The sequence below is a fragment of the Camelina sativa genome, chromosome 18, assembly GCF_000633955.1.
Source record: "Camelina sativa cultivar DH55 chromosome 18, Cs, whole genome shotgun sequence".
Lineage (NCBI taxonomy): Eukaryota > Viridiplantae > Streptophyta > Magnoliopsida > Brassicales > Brassicaceae > Camelina > Camelina sativa.
In genome coordinates, this window is record NC_025702.1 from 1,627,129 (window position 1) to 1,639,404 (window position 12,276).

The following is a 12,276-nucleotide window of genomic DNA, read 5'->3' on the forward strand; positions in this document are numbered from 1 at the left end:
AAAAAAAAAGAAAAAGGAAGAGGTCGTCAATGAACCAAAGAAAAAAGTGTGACTATTAGCTGTCGGTCGAGGAACTTGTTGTTTTCTCGGACGACCTCCTTTCCTCTGTCCAGAGCCTGGCCAAATCTATGGACCCACTGCTCGTATCGCTTCGATATCAGCTCGAAACGCAGGAGGATAAGGAAGAAGGCACTGCGGTATGACAACTGCAAAGAAGCGAACGGGGTAACTATCAAAAAATATAAAAGACGTGAACAACTGACAAAGAAAGATGAACTACCAGGTGAAAGGTTCCACCCAGAAAATAAAGGCATCGCAGGATCCTCGACGACCCCCGGAACCACTTTTAAGAAAAAATAAGACCCTTCCCAGTTGTGGGTCTTCCCTTTCGCCCCTTCGACGAGCAGAGGGGGTCCCGAACTGACATAATAAACTCCAAGTTTCTAGTTTCGGCCAAATTATTTCATCGGAATCAAATGACGATCCCGAAGAAACGTCGCTACTCGTCGGAGACCTCGCCATACAACGATCCGATCTAGTCGAACCACTAGAATCAGGCGAATTATTATGACGAAGGTGGCTCACGGCCGAAGAATCAGACGAAGTGGACCGGGGGGAGGCCATAGAGTCTCAAGAAAAACAATATATAGACAAACTAGAAGACGAGGGAAGAGAGTACCTGGGACGACGAGCTGAGGAAACGATCGATGGAGAGGAATGAAGCTAAAATGAGGAAGGGGCGAGTATTTATAGGGTTGAAAGGAAGATTCCCGAAGAAATCATCATTACAACTCGAGGATTGAAGCAACGTTACAACTTTCGGATGTCACGCGTGTTAAGATGAACGCGTGACAATGTGACCGCATTTTTTGGGAAACGGGAAAGCCCACGCGCGACTCTCCAATTTCCCAATGTTTGTTCACGAACCCTTCAAGTGCCATCATTTGCCGACTTTGGATCAGCTCGTCGTCAAAAACAAAGGTTCGAAGATTATGCGACAGCCTGGGAATCACTGGAGGACACAAAGTTCTCTGCATAACTACGAACTGAAGATGGGGGGGAATACTGTTAGGGGTGGATTTCACCCCAACAATAGGCCCAGTCCAGAAAACTTCGACCCTCTAAATACCGAACTAAAACTCTCTAATTGGACCGATCTGGACATCAACAATAATGTTAGTGTATCCACTGTTCCATGTTTGTTGCATTGCAAAGGTTAAACTTTGACATTCAGCTTCTATAGCAGATTTGACGACATACCCTGTTTGTTGATCTACTTCTTTGAAAATTCCTTAATCATCACGAATCAACCATCCTGATGTAGCTTGTCGTGTTTCACTTATGAAACTGCCATCATAATTGCATTTAACCCATCCAGAAGGAGGTTTTTGCCAATCATCAATGTTTGTTCTGTGCCTGTTATCTTCTGCTCGATTATGGGGTGGTGACTCTGTATTTGCAGTCAGGATCGATAACCATTCATTTGTCTCTTGTTTTGCTTCTCGTAGATCACGGTACCAATGGTGATTTAGTTTCTGAAAAGTGAGTTTGTTACGACTTGTCCAAAGTTTCCATAACAACCAGAATGGCAGAAGGGAAAGTCTATCATGGCATCTCCGTTGTTTGTAAAATTGCAGGATTGCTTTAATTTTGGCTTCAAGTGCAACATTCGGATGTAGAAGGCATGTTATTGGGATGTTTGAGCCTCTCCATATCTGCATTGCATGTGGACAAGTGAAGAAAAGATGTTTTGTTGTTTCAATCTCAGTAACACATCGTTTGCAGAAAGGATTCCCAGCCATATGACGCCTTTCAAGTTCTGAACCTGTAGCTAAATCATTTGACAACAATCGCCAAAGGAAGTGCTTGAATTTTGGTGGGAGTTTTAGTTTCCATATTTCAGTCTTGACTTGTGGGTCGCCAAATCGTGGTCGTGCTTGGAATTCATGGTCCGGAAGATGAGTTGCAAGCCAATAGCCTGACTTAACAGTGTATATACCATTATCCGTGTAATGCCAGCCTAAATAGTCTTAGTGCTGCCATTGGCTGAGCTTGATTGATAGAATGTGACTGATATCATCCAGATGAACTGTCTCCCTTATTAATCTTTCATTCCAACCACTTTTGTTTGGCAAAAAGAGGCTATCCACTGTGGCCATGTCAACTTGTGGAATATTAACGCTCCGAAGGGACGAGGAGCGTGCAATGGAAGCCAAGGATCAGACCAAGAGTTGATACATGTACCATCCCCTACCGTAAATCGTAAACCCTTATTTATAAGATCTCGACTAGCAAGGATTGATTGCCATCCTAAAGAAGGCTGAGTTCCTCTCGAAGCATCAAGGATATTAGAACCAGAAAAATATCTTCCTCTAAGAATACGTGAGAGAAGACTGGTTGGATGTTGGAGTTTTCGACATGCTTGTTTTGCTAATAGTGCGTCATTAAATGTCTCGATGTCCCTAAAACCAAGCCCTCCTTCTTTTTTCAAATACTTCAAACGATCCCACGCTACCTAGTGAACCGCATTACCATTCTGTTGAGTATTCCACCAGTATTTTGCTAGGATCTTTTCAATTTCCTCACAGATTCCTTTAGGTAGCTTAAAACATTTCATGGTATAAGCAGGCATTGCTAGAGCTATTGCATTCAATAAGATCTCCTTACCTCCTTGTGAAAGGAACTTATTGTTCCAACCTTTTGTTCTGTTTTGAACCTTCTCCACTATATATTGGAACAACTCTATCTTCTTTTTACCAAACTGCTCAAGCAGGCCCAAATACTTACCACAACCTCCATCATTGTGTATGTCGAGTCGCTGTCGAATTTGTGTTTTAGTTGTAGCTGGAACTCGTTTGCCAAATGTTATAGCAGATTTTCTGGTGTTGATCTTCTGTCCCGAAGCTCGCTCATATTGCAGTAGGATGTCTTTCAGAGCTTTGTAGGATCTTGGGTTTGCTTGACAGAAGAACAGTGAATCGTCTGCAAAAAGAAGATGGCTCACCCGCGGGCTGGCATTACTAATTCTTATGCCTTTAATAATACCTTGTGTCTCTGCTCGCTTCATCAGATGACTTAAGACTTCAGCACAGAGGATGAATAAGTACGGGGAGAGGGGATCGCCTTGCCGTATTCCTCGTTCCGGTTGAATAAAACCTTGTGGATTACCATTAATATTGACTGAAAAGGTTGGTGTTCTGACGCATGTCATAACCCATTGTATCCATTTGGTATGAAAACCAAATTTGAAAAATGTTTATTGTAGGAAATCCCACTCCAAACGATCATAGGCTTTGGTGATGTCTATTTTGATCGCCATATATGAGTTTGCACATCGTCGTTTAACCTTCAAAGCGTGAATAAGTTCGTGTACAATAAGCACATTGTTTGTGATGTTCCTTCCAGGAATGAAAGCAGCCTTCTCTTCAGAGATGATGTGATGCAAATATTGTTTAAGTCTCGCAACCAAGACTTTGGAGATTATCTTGTATCTGACATTACACAATGCAATAGGGCGAAAATCACTCATATGGTTTGCATCAGTGGTCTTAGGGATTAAGAAGATATTGGTATGATTTAGGGATCTGTCAAAAACTCCATGCTCAAAAAAATTATGGACTTCCTGTATTACTGCATCCTTTGTTGTTTCCCAGAAGTTTTGATAGAAAGCACCAGTGAAGCCATCAGGTCTCTGGGCTTTTGTTGCACCAATAACAAACACGACATTGGTGATTTCCTCCTCAAAGATTGGTCTCACCAAATCCTCATTCATATCTATTGTCACCCTTTGATGGAAGTCACAAAATACATGGAAGTGATTGTTTTGGGGGAACAACTCACTTTTGAATAGGTTTGTGAAATAGGTTTATGCCACCTTTCCTATCTCACCATCACCATAGTGCTCATAACGTTCATCATCAAGGATAGAGAACAATTTATTTCGAGCTGTGTGACTTTTTGCAGTAGCAAAGAAGTACTTTATATTGCGATCTCCACTAGATAACCAAGTCTTACGACTTTTGATTCTCCAAAATTCTTCCTCATTCTGGTAAGCACAAGTCAGCTTCTGTCGTAAGTCTCGGATGTGGTGTGTGCTAAAACCATTTGAGTGAGATTTATCTAAAAGTGACTTCAAGATACCAATTTCCTCCTGAGCATTTGATCTATTTGTTTTTTTCCAAGTGGAAATCGCCTTTCTGCACTCACTCAGTCGTGTATTAAGGCACATAGCTTGGCCTGGTCTTCTAGTCGACCAACCTTTATTAATTGCAACACTGAAACCTTCTCTTTTAACCATCCGTGCATCAAAATAGAAGTGGCCTCGACGTGGTGTGAAGTCATTAGATATAGTAGTGATAACCGGTTGATGATCTGATTCAATTAGTTCAAGAAACTCAACATAAGAAGCTAGATACTGTGCAAGCCATTCAGTATTCACCATTGTGCGATCCAGACAATAAGCGACGTCATGACTATATCTCTTACCCATCCAGGAAAAGGGATCACCCGTATGTTTCAAATCTTGCAAGTCACACACTTGGATCATTCTTCTGAAATCAGCAAAAGAGCTTTCAGGGCCAGGAGGACCTCCACTTTTTTCTCTATTACTCTTTATCTCATGGAAATCACCTACAGTCATCCAAGGCCCAGTTCTATTCACTGCTATCCGTTCTAACCGTTCCCAAACCAAGTGACGTAAGGATGGATTTGGATTGCCATAAACACATGACAAGTAGAAACCAAATCCATTAACTTGAACATGAGTGTCTACAAGGTTTGGGGATTGAGAAAGAACAGAAACATAAATACAACTATTTTTCAAAATAAGGCTACACCACCACTTAAACCAACAGGGGGAACTGTTGCTACATGATCAAATCCTAATTCAGCACCTACTGCTCTGACAGTGTCATCATCCTGTTTTGTTTCAAAGAGGCAAATGATGTCTGGAGAGAAAGTTTTCTTTATCTCCTTTAGACGTCGAACTGCAAGGTCATTGCCTAATCCTCTACAGTTCCAAGCGACTGTCCTCATGGAGGAGATGGTGGAACCGGGCCCACCGCACCTCGGTCAAGACCTTGGGGACTACGGTTCTCCCCAGAGCAGCTTCCTTCTCCAATTTCATAGTTCGTGGCTTTGGAGCTAACAGTTCTAGCATTAGGATCGTGTGTTACTTCTCTCTTGTGTTTGCCTCTAGCAGTCATCACAGCATCCATATCACCACGGGGTGAATTGTTGTCAATCTCTTAAGGCTTAACATCCGCTTGTGCATCATGGATATGTTCATTGTCGTCAACTGGTTCCTCCAAAATGTGGTCATTAGGAATGGGCACTACTGGAACCGCCGCATTGATCGGTTCTTCGTCAACAATCTCACAAATGATGACACCAGGGTTTGCATTACCCTCAGGTTAGGAAATCTCATCATCATCATCAGGGTCATCAAATTGGACTTCGCCGCCATTTTGTAGGATACATGCACTTATGTCGTGGGTTAGCATACCACAGACTTCTCAGAAACCTCTCAAACGCTCAAAGCGGAATCGCAGAAGTGTATTGACTCTCGGTTGGAACTGGATTTGCCTCTGGAACCGAAGGAGAAGATGGATGTCCCAGTGAATCTGAACTCTAACGAATTCAACCCTTGCTGCAGCCTCGGCGTCGTAGTCAATATCCAGCAGAGTACCAATTGCACGACCAATGTGTGAAATCACTTCCCGGTTGAGGAATTGGAAAGGTATCCCATGAATTTGAACCCAGAATGGGATGAAGTCAATTAGAGGCGGATTATCATTTGGATACCAGCGTTGGAGGATGAGCATACGATCGTTGAAAGCCCAAGGACCACAAATGTGTCATGAACAAATTATTTAACTTTGATATTCTTATTGGTATAGATATCTCTCAGACCCGAATATCAAAAAACCAAAAAAAACAATTTTCTCCGACGCCCGTAAAGCGTCGGGGTCTCTGGTTACATCTGGTTCCCACCTTCATATCCTATTATTTGTTTTGTTCTCTTACCTGATTATCTGCTGGAGATAGACGGCGAGAAAATCCTTTGTCGACCCTCAGTCCGCTTCAAACCCCTCTCTCTATTCATCTGTTGGGAATCTCGCCTCTTCAATTTCTCAAATCTGTTACAATACTTCCTTTGACTGAAGCTTCCAGCTGTTCGGTAAGTAAGTTGACGATACTCGGCACTGTCGCTCGCTGGAGAAGAAGCATGTGTCTGCAAATACAGTAAAACCTCTATAAATTAATAAAATTTTGTTGGTCCCAACTCGGGTCAGTGTAAAAAATAACAAAATTTAATAAAATAATAAGATAATAACTTTTTTGAAATCCCCGTGTAAAATATGATCCTAAAAATATCATAAATTAATAATTATATAAATTTATTTATATATATATATATATATGTGTGTGTGTGCTGATATAAGGTATTTTATATCATTATAGTTTGATTTTGCAATTTTGTGAACAAACAAAATTGAACTTTATTGCTGGTTTTATTATTGGAATTTGCAAACAGATTTGATTTTCTAATTGTAAAACTTAGATAATGTCTGCAGTGAGAACTGATTTGATTTTACCATTGTGTCTAGAGTTCAAGAACGGTTTTAATTGCTTGATTCCTGATTGATTAATTAATTGATTTGATATTCCATAATTTCCTAAGAAATTCCCTGAACCTAGCTTTTATTCTTATTGATCTTAAAAACTCTTATATTAAACCTATTGTGTGAGTCTAGAGTCTTTGTGGATTTGATCCCTAAATACTATAGTGATCTCTTAATTTGAGAGAGTAATTCTATGGTAAGTTTGAGCATATCAATAAGTGTACACGTAAAATGGATAATCATTATCCAGTTTTTTAACACCCCTGGATTAGCCATGATTACGTATTGGCTCGTTATAAACCTTATCAGGGAAAAATCCGTGGGATAAAAACCATGACAAGGAAAAAAGAGTAGAGTAATGTAATCTCCTCCTAGTAAAGATTCTGCTAATGAATTCGTGGTAGATCTCGTAGATGACACATTCCAATACTGTAAATATGCTTTCTTAATATTTAAGTAGGAAGTGCCTTTGTAAATAGGTCTGCTGAGTTGTCGCTTGAGCAAATATGTTGGATATCAACTTCCTTCTTTTTCTCCAGCTCTTGAGTGTTAGTTATATCACTCTTGATTTACCCTTCTTAATTTTCTCGTTTTCTTTTCGAGGATTTTATTATCTTAGTAACCAAAGTAGTCTATCACGTTTCTAACGTGTCATAAACTTAGTATGTAATCCGTCAGAAACAATTTTTATTAGAAAATTATTAGCTTGGATGTGAGATTTCTTAGAACTATTTTGAAATTTCGTGAAGTACTCTAACGAATCAAGATGTCTTGTTCATAAGGGGAATAAAAGGTCGACATTGTGAATCAGGTTGTAGAAGGATACAGATTAGACCCAATCATGATAACATATCTATGTGTTTATCAAAAGCCATGAAAGAGGTTGCGTAATTGTTGTAATGGTGTTCTGAGAGGTTGAAATCTCAGGTTTTACTAGTTCTAAAAGTTTTGAAGACCAAAGTTCCACAAGCAAGTTATGTGTTACATGTGGGTGAGTCAAAAGTTCTGGTTCTTGGTGGAGATGTTGTAAGGAACAGGGGAATCAAGTAAAGGTCTTCATAAGTGTTTCTAATACTAGGAGAAACAAATTTGAAGAAGATGATTCATGTACAGAGTTACATGAACCTGTTGGGATAGCTGAAAAGTTTTTCAGATAAGCTGTCAAGAACAAGGGAGAAGCTGTATGTCTTCGCAGATTGAAATTTCAGAAATTTTGAACATTGGGACAGTCATGACGCAGTCTAAGGATTCAATAGGTTTTGGAAATTTCAGAGCAATGTCAGATGATGACATTGGAGAACACAAAGGAACATTTAATGGTTGGTTGTGTTCTGTACTGACTATCAATGAATCAAGTTTGATAAGGGTTTTTTGAAGAGTTATCGGGTTCAGTGGCCAGAGTTTGTCTGTAAGTGGAACTATAGTCATCAGGAGAAGGAAGCTTGAGGAGAGTCATGAATCTCTTGAAGTTTCTGAAGATAAAGTTTAAAATCCCTAAGGTCGACAAATACAATGATCATCGGAAGTTGCCGGTTCTATAGGAGAATGCAAGTTTTGTTTTTCTTCTCAGGAAAAAATGAAGCAAAAGATGGAGTTTGTTGCATTTGTTTGCTTCATATGGGCTTATTTGATCTGAATCGTGAACTAGGCCTATATTGGTATGTATCCCATACAAGATCCGAGTTGTGTAGTTTGCAAAGTAAACTGACATAAGCTCTAGGTTTTACTATATAAGGGAAACTATAGTTGAAGAAACAAACATGCCATATGCGGAAGACACACGTAAGAAGCTAGTTTTACGTGGCAGCTGCAAGGCACATCACAGAGCGATGTGTATGCCAGATGAAAGATTGCATCTAAGGGTGCAGAGCATAGAGCATGCGCAGTGCGTTGTACAGAGAGGTTGAAGTAGTGCGCAAAACCATGATAAATGAGCAAAAGCTCGGCTGGGGCTGAAGGTCTGAGAGCAAACACGACCTAGTATACTTTTGAGGTGTTTTTAGAGCACTTTGATGAGAGATGATAACTCTCTAATTTACATGTGTTAGACACCCTTTTTGTCCATATTTTGCATTATATATACCCTAACGTTAGCATTTTTAGGTCCTTTACTGTAGGAATTTGCATTTAGACTATTTGGGATGCTGCATTGTTGCATTTGTGCATTTTGGATGAAAACATGTGCTTTAGAGCCTAAAATGGAGGAAAACAAGGTCAAACCCGAGCATATACCCGAAGGATCAATTGTGCAAGAAGACCAGTATGAACCTCAACCCGATCAAAGAGGATCTAAGAGCAGGAAGAACAACCCGAAGACCTACCCAAGGAGCTACCCGACTTGAACCTCGTGAACCGCCTCAAACAGACCCTCGGGCAGGACTGAGCAGCTAGGTTAAAAGGGTTTCCATATATAAACCCCCTCTTCTTCCTCTCGTCCTAGCACGCCGCAGAGGAAGACAATTATGTGTTCCTGATCGATTAGGATGTCTTAGCTTGAATTTTTATTTTATATGAATTTCCTTCTAGATTGATGTTCTTAATGCTATTTTCAGATCGAGAGGTTGAGATTAGATCTAGGGTGTTTTGCCATCGAGACATGTCGTTGAAATGCTTGAATCAATCAATGCTAGAGATTTACTCACTTAGCCTAAGAGATTATATGTGTAAGGATTTTATTGACAATAATGAATCGGTTTGTAATGCATGTTTGGTCATGTTTCTCCAACGAGAGTTGGGTAGGGGAGTGACCAAGGTTGATTGTTTCTATCACGAGAGTGTTTTAGCAAGATTTAAGAGATTCATTACCTAGTAAATATTTGTTTGAGGCATGTAGGACATCCCAAATTGGCCAGGAGCACTTAGGAGTCGATTACCCCATCCTTAGGAGCTTTCACATCTTGATTATTTACCTTTTTTTATTAAAAACTCGACCCCTTACCCGAACTGGTACTCGATCACCAGCTTCGTGTATACCTTCGAGCTGTTCATACTCGTCTTCTTGATCCGATCATCCCACCTGATCTTGTACCCGATTGCTTGCATCGAGTACTTAGGCCGTGTGGTTCTTTTTCCTTTATTTAGTTTTGATCATTTTAGGTTGTTAGATAAAACCCACATTATTGCTTGGCTTGACTTACATTGTTCTGATCATATCTCATCTGCTAGCATAACAACCATTTGGATTGATAACCCTTTGTACTACAACTGCATAGGGAATTTATACCCTGGGTGAAAATCCTGTTATCAAGAGACAAAGGTGGAGTTGTTTCCTTGGGGTCCTAGAGGTGTTTGAGGGTGATACATTGAGGGGAGAGCTGAAGCAGAGACAAAGCATTTACTATGTGTTGTCTTCTTGAGGTTTCTTTGTTGTTGCTCTCTAAGCTTGTATATGAAACACTGTGTAAACGCTTGTTAGAGCTTTGTGTAAACCTTGATTGATTGATAGTGGATGTTTGTGGAAGAACGTTGATATTTGGTGTTTTTGGTATCTTTTGTCCTTTATTTAGTATTCGTTTTGAGTCATTGTTGCATTTTCCGTCTTTTGTGTCTTTTTGGTCTTTTCTTGAGTTGTGATTAAGTGTGAAGACGATGTGCTAGATTTCAAGTCTTTTGGTTGGATTCAAGCTTAAGCGGAACAAAGAAGCAGGAATTGACTTTTGGATATCTCCAGGTTGAACTTAATCATGAAGTGTGGACAAGTCAGGAGAAGTCTTCTGAAGTATGTAGATAATTCTGGACAAGTATGGTGAAGTTTATGAACAAGTCTGCTGAAGTCTAGAGAAGTCTGGTGAAATATGTGGACAAGTCTGCTGAAGTCTGGAGAATTTTGAAGATGTCTAGTGAAGTTTGTAGACAATTCTGGTAAAGTTTGTAGACAAGTATGGTGAAGTCTGCATACAAATCTGCTGAACTCTGGAAAAGTCTGGTGAAGTCTATTGTTTTTTTGTCTGCGTTCCAGACACTTCTTTCCTTTTTTGATTTTTATTTTATTTTCATTTTTATTTTATTTCTTTTATTTTAATAAGGGTATATAAATACCCAAGGACCTAATTAGCAGCATGTTCTATTTTTCTTAGTTTTTTTTTGGAGTTTCTTGTGACCTTTTGTAAGCCACCTTTTGGGGATTTAATTTGGAGATTGATCCTTCTTGACAATTGGGAGAAGATTTCTAAACCCTTTTTGCTTTTTATTTCATTAGATCTATCATGCATTATTCATCTCTTTGTGTTATTGCTTTCAATATGTGTGAATAGTCAGCTAATTGGGGGTTTTTCTAATTAGGAGATTCAATGAATTGGTGTTTTGATTGTTATTTAGAGTTCTTAATCTTTAGGTTCTTTGATTCACATGATCTTAATGCTAGAATAGGAATGATCATTTTGTTCTAGATTCTAATTTTTTCTACGCATCAAAAGTGTTCAATAGAATGCCTAAACGAATGTGAATTGAGTAATATATGTATAGCCTGCGAAATTTGATGTTAGATTGTATTATGAACTTAAACTTGTTTGGTAATGCGAATTTGGCTAGGAGATTGCAAATGAAAGTTTAGCAAACTAATAGTCAAGTTTAGTGATTAATCTTGAAAGAGGGTTAGTCTATTATTGTGTTCATGTTCTAGAACGGTTCTTAATTTTTTGAATTCCATAATTTATTTTCTCATTAGTCATTGATCTCATAAATTCCTATGGTCATGTTTTAATCCCATATATTTAATCATTTATTTCTTGCATTTTTATTTACAATTTCTGAAACCAAACAAATAAACATTTGTTCGCTTTAACTATTTACAAGTCTTGCAAAATTTAATGTGTACCATTGGTCATTGTGAATTCGACCTTGCATATACTCCCTCATGATTATAATTATCGAGTAATTACTCGAGCAATCAAACGTTTCCACACGAGATGTACTCTCATGTAGAGGAAAATTCGTTAAATCTCTTTGTTATTATTATGTTATGTTATTGATCTATGAAGTAGACGAGAAGTATGGCAGAATCGTGGTTTATGATTCGCTACAGAGGTGCATCGGGGTCTGCAATTCTTATTTACGGATACAGCATTCTCAAATACTTTGCAAGATGAAGCTGCATAAACCACATTTCATAACATTATTTAACTTACCGTACATCCAACTAATTTACGAAGAGAACCGTACACGCAACTAATTTACGAAGAGAAGTAAAATAGAAACCGAATGGACATCATATGAAGTAACCAATTCAACCAACTCTTCCGTCAGTTGTAAAGTATCTATTGAATATATTTAAGACCCTCTTATTCTCTCTTTTAATATAATAGCATGGTTTTTGAGGGTTTTTGGTCACCTCCCCAGCTTGCTTGGGAAACATGGAAGACTCGCTGCGTGTCCTCTTATCAAAATCACAATCACAATCACAGATTCAAAATGACATCATGTGTGTAAACAGTGATGTGAAGGATGATTTTATTACGAGTATAGACAGCCGTATATATGCATAAGAAGAGTTGAACTATGGTACTGTAAGCTATTAAAGACAATATACTACTTTACATAATCTCAGTATTCGAATCCGTAATCCCTATTGTGGTAGATCAAATCATGGATATGATTGATCTGTATTAATGCGTTCTTCCCGAGTAAACTTCAAAAAAAAAAAAAAAAAAAAAAA